We start from the raw sequence: 8,095 nt of genomic DNA, 5'->3' as shown, positions 1-8,095 counted from the left end.
CGCGCACGTATAAACACGCTGTCGATTCCCGGAACATACCTGTGACGACAGCGAAGTAAATGACAAAAGCAGATTATGCGTAACTAATTCTCCTGGGTCAGAAACAGAAAATGGTTGTTTGACTGGAAAAAGTTTTTTCCTTCACTCACTTTATGCGATTACTACATATGGCTTTGCCTCTCTGACTAGTTGTGTGTGTGTGTGTGTATGTGTGTGTGTGTGCACGCGCTTGAAAGCTAGGGTTTAATAATCTGTGACAACTGTGTTTTGTCTGAGCGAGGGAGGAGATAAGGCTTACAGTTAGGGTCAGAGGTCAGGAGTAAGGCAGTCAAAGGCGTGCTGTGAAACATTCTCTACACCAGTCTCATTCTGTCTGCCTCTCACTCCCTGTCTCTCTCATTCTCCTTTGCTCTCCTTTGTTCTCCTATCTATCTATCTATCTATCTATCTATCTATCTATCTATCTATCTATCTATCTATCTATCTATCTATCTATCTATCTATCTATCTATCTATCTATCTATCTATCTATCTATCTATCTATCTATCTATCTATCTATTGTTCTGTTGCTCTATTGTGATTGATTGCTTGCTGAATGATTGTCTGATTTAGCATAATACAATCTAAGCCTTTCGGAATCTGGTGATGGAAAGCAAAGTTCATTTGCATTAAACTTGAACTCCAAGCTTTTGCACTGCAGGTTTGCAGAGTTAATTTGCTGTTAGGTCATCTCTCCCTCTCACTTGCTCCTCCTCCCTCCCTCCCTCCCTCCATCCCTCCCTCCATCTGTCTGTCTGTCTGTCTCAGAGCCAATTATCTGTAAACCACAGAGAAGTGATCTGGTTCTGGAACCACAGAGAGCCTGTGGGCTCAGAGCTTCCCTGGGTCTGTTGCATCAGGGGTTGACCCCCACTCCACCTCCCCAGTGAGCTCACAGACAAAACCATCCACTTCTCCAAGAGGTAATTCCCCCATTGATCATCGATGGGGCGGTTGCTATGGAAATGCTTGGAAAACAAGATTTACAGAAAGGTTTACAGAAAAGCATGCAAGCCCATGACCAACTCTGCATGTGTGTGTGTATCTTTGTGTGTGTGTGTGTGTGTGTGTGTGTGTGTGTGTGTGTGTGTGTGAATTCTCACCCTGTCCCTCTGAAGGACTCAGCATCCTCCACAGCCATTAATCCATGAGCTGGGAGCACGTAACCCATCTCGTCCACTCTCCTCTGCCAAGGTTCACGAGCAGCAGACATCCCCCCCAATGATCCAGAGAAAGAGAGAGAGAGAGAGAGAGAGAGAGAGAGAGAGAGAGAGAGAGAGAGAGAGCGAGCGAGTGAGCGAGCAAGCGAGCGAGCACGCAGGACTAGCTTGACCCTTGACCTCATGTGGCAGTGTGGAGCAGGGGGTAGCATAAGCACACAACCTGAACCTTACTTGGTTGATCAGAGGTACAGATTACCTCCGTGTGTGTGTGTGTGTGTGTGTGTGTGTGTGTGTGTGTGTGTGTGTGTGTGTGTGTGTGTGTGTGTGCTTGGCTGTACAGCTGGCTGTGATGTTTTAGGATGATATTATTCGGAAGGTGCTGGAACTGAGAATGTAACAGGGCAACTGACATCTGCATGTATCAGTTCTATCAATATTACTCACTCACACTTTTATTTCCTTCACTCACTGGTTCACTGATGTTACTGTCCTATACATCATGTAGAGTTGAGGATAAAACTATTCTGTGCGCAACACTTACGGTTTCTACGTTTGCTATTGTTGTACCAATGCTGGCACTGACTCGTTCCTGTCACTAGAGGGCTCTCTACCAGCACTGATCACTGGATCACAAGTACCTGACAAGTAGATGAGTAGATGAATCTCTCGATCTTTCTCTCTCCACATCTTGCTCCTTCCTTCTTTGTTTTTGTCACTAAAGACCTCAAGGACATAATCCAAATTCATTCAAACTACTTAAGTCAGTAGAAAATGGTGACTTAAACATGTTTAGATTAGCTTCCTGATATTCCTGAAACTCTTCATTTTTACTGCCATATATACAGGCACTGAAGAACTAAAAGAATCGGATTGGGGAAGAGGGAAGGATGGAAGGAAGGAGAGTGGGAGAGAGGGGTAGAGGGAGGTACACGTGTCCGGACTAATGTTCTGTCACTCACGTGCCTCTGAAGAACCGGAACTACGAGTTCGTTTATGAACCCACTACCAAACAACACACAGACTCACTCCGCAGCACCTGGCATGGCCTGCGTGTCGAAGGAGGTTTTATATCTTTTTTAAGACTCTACATCTCTTTAAGATGCATGAAGTGTTTATGCTATTAATTAAGTGTTAGTGTTATTGATTGCCTTGCCTTCCCCCCCACACACATGTACACACACACACATTTTCTTTCTCTCACCCTGAATAATAATCCGGTCAACAATAGAAAAATTAAGATAGAAAGAGAGAGGGAGGACCTGGGTGCAGGACTGGAACTTCTTTATCTTTGGGGAAACTGCCCAACAGGCTGCTTCCAACGGCTCTATATCCTATGACCCTCTGCAGCTTTTTCAAACGTAAATGTGCCTGAGAGCACTGTTGGGCACGTTCCCTCCCGAGTCCTTCACGGTGCAGTGCCACCTCCTCTCATCGAAACAGAAAGCCTTTCAAACACAAGTCATGCACAAGCCAGGATCCAGAGGCCCCATTACGTGCCTTCGTTACAGAAGCGCTGTCTGAGGCGCAGAGAACGCGGCTTGGCTCGGGCTCCTTGATTACTGTGCAGGGGATGCCGAGACCAGAAAACACCCGGGATGTCGTGGGGTTTGGGGTGGGGGATATCGGGGAGTACTGAGGGTAGGAGGCATGCGGATGTGCAGCCTGGTGTCCTGCTGGCCACAGGAAGGCAAGGGCAGCCTGCATGCTGGCTGGGAGAAGCCCCAGGAATCTGGCCAGGTTTTGACAGCAGTGTCCAGCATCCACCCAGCCAGATCTGTTCTCTCCACCTCACATTAGATCTTACCGCTCTACATCAGAGCCGTTGCTAGGCCTTGTTTTATTTCCCCGTGAAATGTTTATCTTCTCGAATGGCCAGAGTTGGGTGAAAGGTAAATAAGTGCCACATTGCCTTAAAAAAAAGGCATTTTGAGCCAAGCTATGGATCTATAAATTAGCTACTTTGTTTGTCCTTCAATAACCTGAAGTGATTAAAATCTCCTTCACCGTCCTTCTATCCTGATGTGGGAATGAGGAGGGTGTGTGGAAGCCTGGGCCTGGCAGATACTGTAATGTAGTGTCAGTAGTGCTAAAGCACATTGCTTTAATAAACCTCAGGTAGAAAAAAATATTTCCGGGGATGGCATCCACACATTTGGGGCTTAAACCCTGAAAGCCCCTACGGAGGCCCTGCACTGTACATTGGAACTCAAAGGGAACTGGGCCAGGTCATAAGAGACGCTGAAACACACACACACACACACACACACACACACACACACACACACACACACACACACACACACACACACACACACACACACACACACACTCACTATGGACAGTACATCAACAGTCCAACTGTCTTGTGGCATAAATATCACTGACACCTATGAGAAATGCTGAATGGAGCAGGTGGCTGCCATCTTTGGTGTCTTTCTCAGGCTCATTTCCAGAGAAGTCTGAATCCCGGTGGCTGGTACTGAGTGCAATTCAACACTTTTACCTTTACACCACCCGAACACCACCTCTCTGCCCAGAGAGGAGTGGACCTAGGAACAGTTTGACTAAACATGGCAAACACTGAATGCCAGTAGAAGCAGCTTGCGTGATGCCGTGTGTAGTCATGCCGTCCCATGTAAGGTGAATCTGGTGACACAATGGAGCCCTGCTCCCACACACATAAACACACGTGCGACTGGAGAATATCTGATCAGGGCACTGCAGTGGGAGGTGGATTTGTTTGGCACAAATCGATCACAATGGCTGCGATTTTCCCCTGCAGGCCTGAGGAGAATTATGGGAGAATCGAGTTGCCAGGGGCAAGGAGAGAAGAAGGCAAAACAGTGAGAGGGAGAGAGGGAGAGAGGGAGGGAGGGAGAATCTGAGTTATGGGTGAAAGTAAGAGTATAAATTACACTGCACCTGAGGCTTTGAGCAGGATTTGGAAAAGGATCTGCCAGTGATCCGCACTCTGGCAGAAGTGCTGAGGGAAGAAAGGCATCGGGAGGGGAAAACGGAAAAATGGGATTTCGCACCGGTTGCATTGTTCCCTTGCAAAAGCAGCCGTGATCGTTTGTCATCCTCTGTACAAGACCCGTTCTCGCTTGTTTGCGATATTTGCAGCCATGGGATCCCGTGGGACATTTTCCAGATATCCTATCGCTCCGTCGTGGTGGGTGGTTTTCCCTTTCGGGCTGGGGCTTGTTTTACCGCACTCTCTCGAGAGCCGCTGTCAGCCTCTGACATTTTGAACCTGATCCTCTTCCCCCTCGATACTGAGTGCCATCCAAGATCCGGTGCCTCCTCCAAACTGGGAGAGCAGCCCCTCACTACACCGCCTGTATATTAGCGCGCAGTGGGCCAAAAGCACGCGGCGCAGTGGTTTCCGGCCAGCAGGGGGAGCCTTTGACGTCACCTGGCAGCCTTGTGCGTGATGGTGTGGCCCCTACTGTTGCTACAGTGAGGGAAATACTGACTTCCGTAATGGCAGAGTTCCGTATAGGTCCTGGAAAGCGTGCTTCAGTTGCATTTGGGTCATCGACTCTGCCGGGTCGTTTCAGCCGGACATCACAGGGTGGCTTCGGTTTTCTGGCGCGAGTGTGACAGTTTAGGACATGCTGTAGAACCTTGCCTGCAGATTAGCTTGTTTTCACTCCATTTTCCAGCCAAGAAGCCCTGTTTGCTGTAGCCATAATGAATTACCTACCGATATGGAGTGCTGTTGAACAATCCCAGCTCCAGCGGAAGATAGAAACATTTTTCTCCCTCAGCAGCGGTTTCTTCCATTTTTGGCCTGTTGTTGTCGATCCCTGTTCCTGATGCATCTTTCACCGAGGCCCCTCCAGCTTGTGTAAACGGTCCGTAATGACCAGGAAACTATTGGAGGAAAAATGGGCAGAGTCTTAAAAAACTGGGGCACTGGGGCTAAAGCATTGCAAATCCATTCAGAGTGTGCTAAGCTGCAAAGTTTACAGAACGCAATTGCAAACATTTGTATGTGCAGAAGTCTGAAAGCTCTAAAATGGGACTCTCAGACCCCAGGCCTAGACTGACACAGTTTCTTGTTTTCCAAACTCCAACACATAAGATGTAGGCCATTGGTTTATCATCAGGTTCTTTGGGAATTTGTGTCTTGCTGAGGATACAAGAATGTTTTTGCCAATTCTACTCTGAATTCTACTCTATGTCCATCAGCAGTGTAGTTTCTGTTGGAGAAGACCATTTATCCACAAATACCAAATTTGTTAAAAAGCCAAACGTCTGTGTTATTGTATTATTGTGGAACTCATACATATGGTACCGTATGTCTTTATACAAATAAATCATGCCCCCCAACACCACACACACACAGTGCATAGAATAGCGTCTCCCATGTGAGCCTCGTGCTGGCAGGTGCACAGGGATTCCAGTGGGACCTGGCTTTTCTGGAGGAGAGATCCGAACACTTTGTAGGAAAACGGCAACACGCTCACAGTTGTGGAGGGGGGTTTCTCAGGAAGACCGTCATGCTCCGCTACATTGGAGCATTTTATTTTGGCTCCAGTATAAATCTCCTTACCCAAGCCCTCGTGTCTGCCAGTAATAATCACCCAGCCAGAGAATTATTAGACTTCAAACCCTTAACACCCAATCAGGGCGTGTCTGAATGTGTTTATTAATTACTCAGGAAGTGGAGGTGTATCCAAATAACCACCATGTGTTGGATTTACCACCAATGAAGCGCTTTATAGTGGCTCATAATTTCCTCAAGACTTTCTTGACACCCTGGGAACGCCGAGGTGCTCACGTGCATCTGGTGTTTGCACAGCTGAGGTTTCAGCTTGGACCAGGACCTTACCCAAAAGCCGGCGGCGGCATGCATCCATGTTAGTGCCCTCGCTCCTGAGCACCGCGAAATCCACGCGTTTCCAGCATGTATTTCGGCCCTGACTGATGCCCGTATGGCGGCAGGGTTTTGCAACGTGCAGTGATGCAGCTTTGCTCTGAACTCATTTAATAAGATCTAAGTCATTGTGAGCTTCACAGCCAGCTTCATGATTTATTCAACCTATGGCGCCAGCTCCCACAGGCTAATGGCTGCCATCATCATAAATGACAATGATGCATCGTAAATACCATGGTAACGGCCTATGTTACGCGCTCTTTAGGCTGTAGCAGAGGTCATGCGAGGGCGTTTCTGTTCATCTCGATATGGCACAGTGAAGTGGAGGCAGCTCAAATCTGAGGTTCTGCTGGGGAACGACGGGGGGTGCTCTCTGGCTGTACAGCATAGACAAAATCAGAATGCTGTTGTGTGGGGAGGTGTGTCCATGGTAACGTGGGCCTGGTGGAGCTCTGAAATTATGGGGAGTTATGTAATGCATCATTATGTGGCTCTAATTCAGTCTATCTACATGGTGAGTTAAACTCTTGCACTCTCTCTTTCTCCATCTCTTTCCCAGGTGACAGACCCGTACGTGTGTGTGGACAGCCGGCATTCTTTGTGGTGTGTGCTGCGAACCTCAGGAATGGGCTTGCTGTGTACTGCATGGGCCTGAACAGCAACATACATCAAAGATCGCCACCTTCCCCCACCTGGATGCTCCCTAGGGCCTGGGTGACCTTTTGAACTCCACCCTGTTCTCACTTTCCCGCTCATCAGCCCAAAACTAGGCTTTTCAGAAGAATCCCTCCAGCTGATGGAGCAGTTCAGAAGGGTGTGACGCACGGTTATTTAAAATTGCATTGTATAGGGTTCCAAGTAGCGTAATTATGTAACAGGCCGGTGACCTATGACCTGAGTGACATGGGGTATGTCCCGCATTCTGACGGCACGACGGCTCTTGCGGGTCGCGCTACATACAGGACGTCGGAGCCCCTCGGAGTCTTGACCGCCCCTTAAAAATCAGCCTGCTCTCACTGCACATGGGCCCGTTGGGGAATGAATGAAAGATGAGCAGAAAAGAAGGAGAGGAGAGGAGGAGGGGTAGTGAGAGAAAGGAAAGGAATGGAAACAGAGAGAGAGAGAGAGGGAGAGAGAGAGAGAGAGATGGATGGTGGTGTTGAAGAGCACAAGAATGGGGAGATTTCTCTGCTCAGTCCATTATGAGGAGCACAGCCAAGTGGGCTGCTGCCAATTTGTGCATGCTGGGACTGATATATGTACATCGCACCCTGAAGACAGTGTGGAGGCTGCACCAGTCCAGTTCAGGCCTGCAAAGCTGGTCACTTTATAATCCACTTAGTTTATTTATTTATTGTTTGTTTAAGTGAGGTAATGAAACTGAATCGACCAATTAAACAAGAGCTGAATCAACAGAAAGTGACAGTTCTAGAAAGCACGCCCATGTGGAGTTAATGCAAACCATCCGCAAGAAAGGCCACAAAACTGACCTCTGGTCAGCGGTTTTCCAATGACACGGTGAACTCGGCCCCTGGCGTGACCAATAGGAGCTCCGCAGAAAGGCAAGCCGCACATGAAGTACAGGGACACGCTGCAGGGCAAACCCAGAACACAATGTGCTCCAAATGAACACAAGCCATCACATGGCCCACACAAGCCAATAAAAGCAACATATGAGTACAAAGCTGCCCTGCACCGAAACATGTTAGGAACAGTACATCTCATTCTCATTCTAAGTGCATTTTTACGTACTGGCATCAGTTATCTTGTGCAGGAAATAAGGTAACAGGAACATGAATCTACTGTACAAACAGCACATGGAAAACCTTAATCTCAAGGGTTTAGGAAAACAACAGCTGAGAAAATATACAAGTTAAACTGAAAGTGTCTGTGAAACTCTACTCCAGCAAAACATGGTCTGCCCTTGGACACTGCTGCTCTGCCTCAAGAACATCGTGTTTTTCTTGGCATTTATGCTTAATAATATTGCTGTTTGTGGCTAACCGTGTT

Source organism: Electrophorus electricus, chromosome 23 (assembly GCF_041902795.1).
Source record: "Electrophorus electricus isolate QZ-2024a chromosome 23, ASM4190279v1, whole genome shotgun sequence".
NCBI classification, from domain to species: domain Eukaryota; kingdom Metazoa; phylum Chordata; class Actinopteri; order Gymnotiformes; family Gymnotidae; genus Electrophorus; species Electrophorus electricus.
This window is presented reverse-complemented; position numbering follows the sequence as displayed.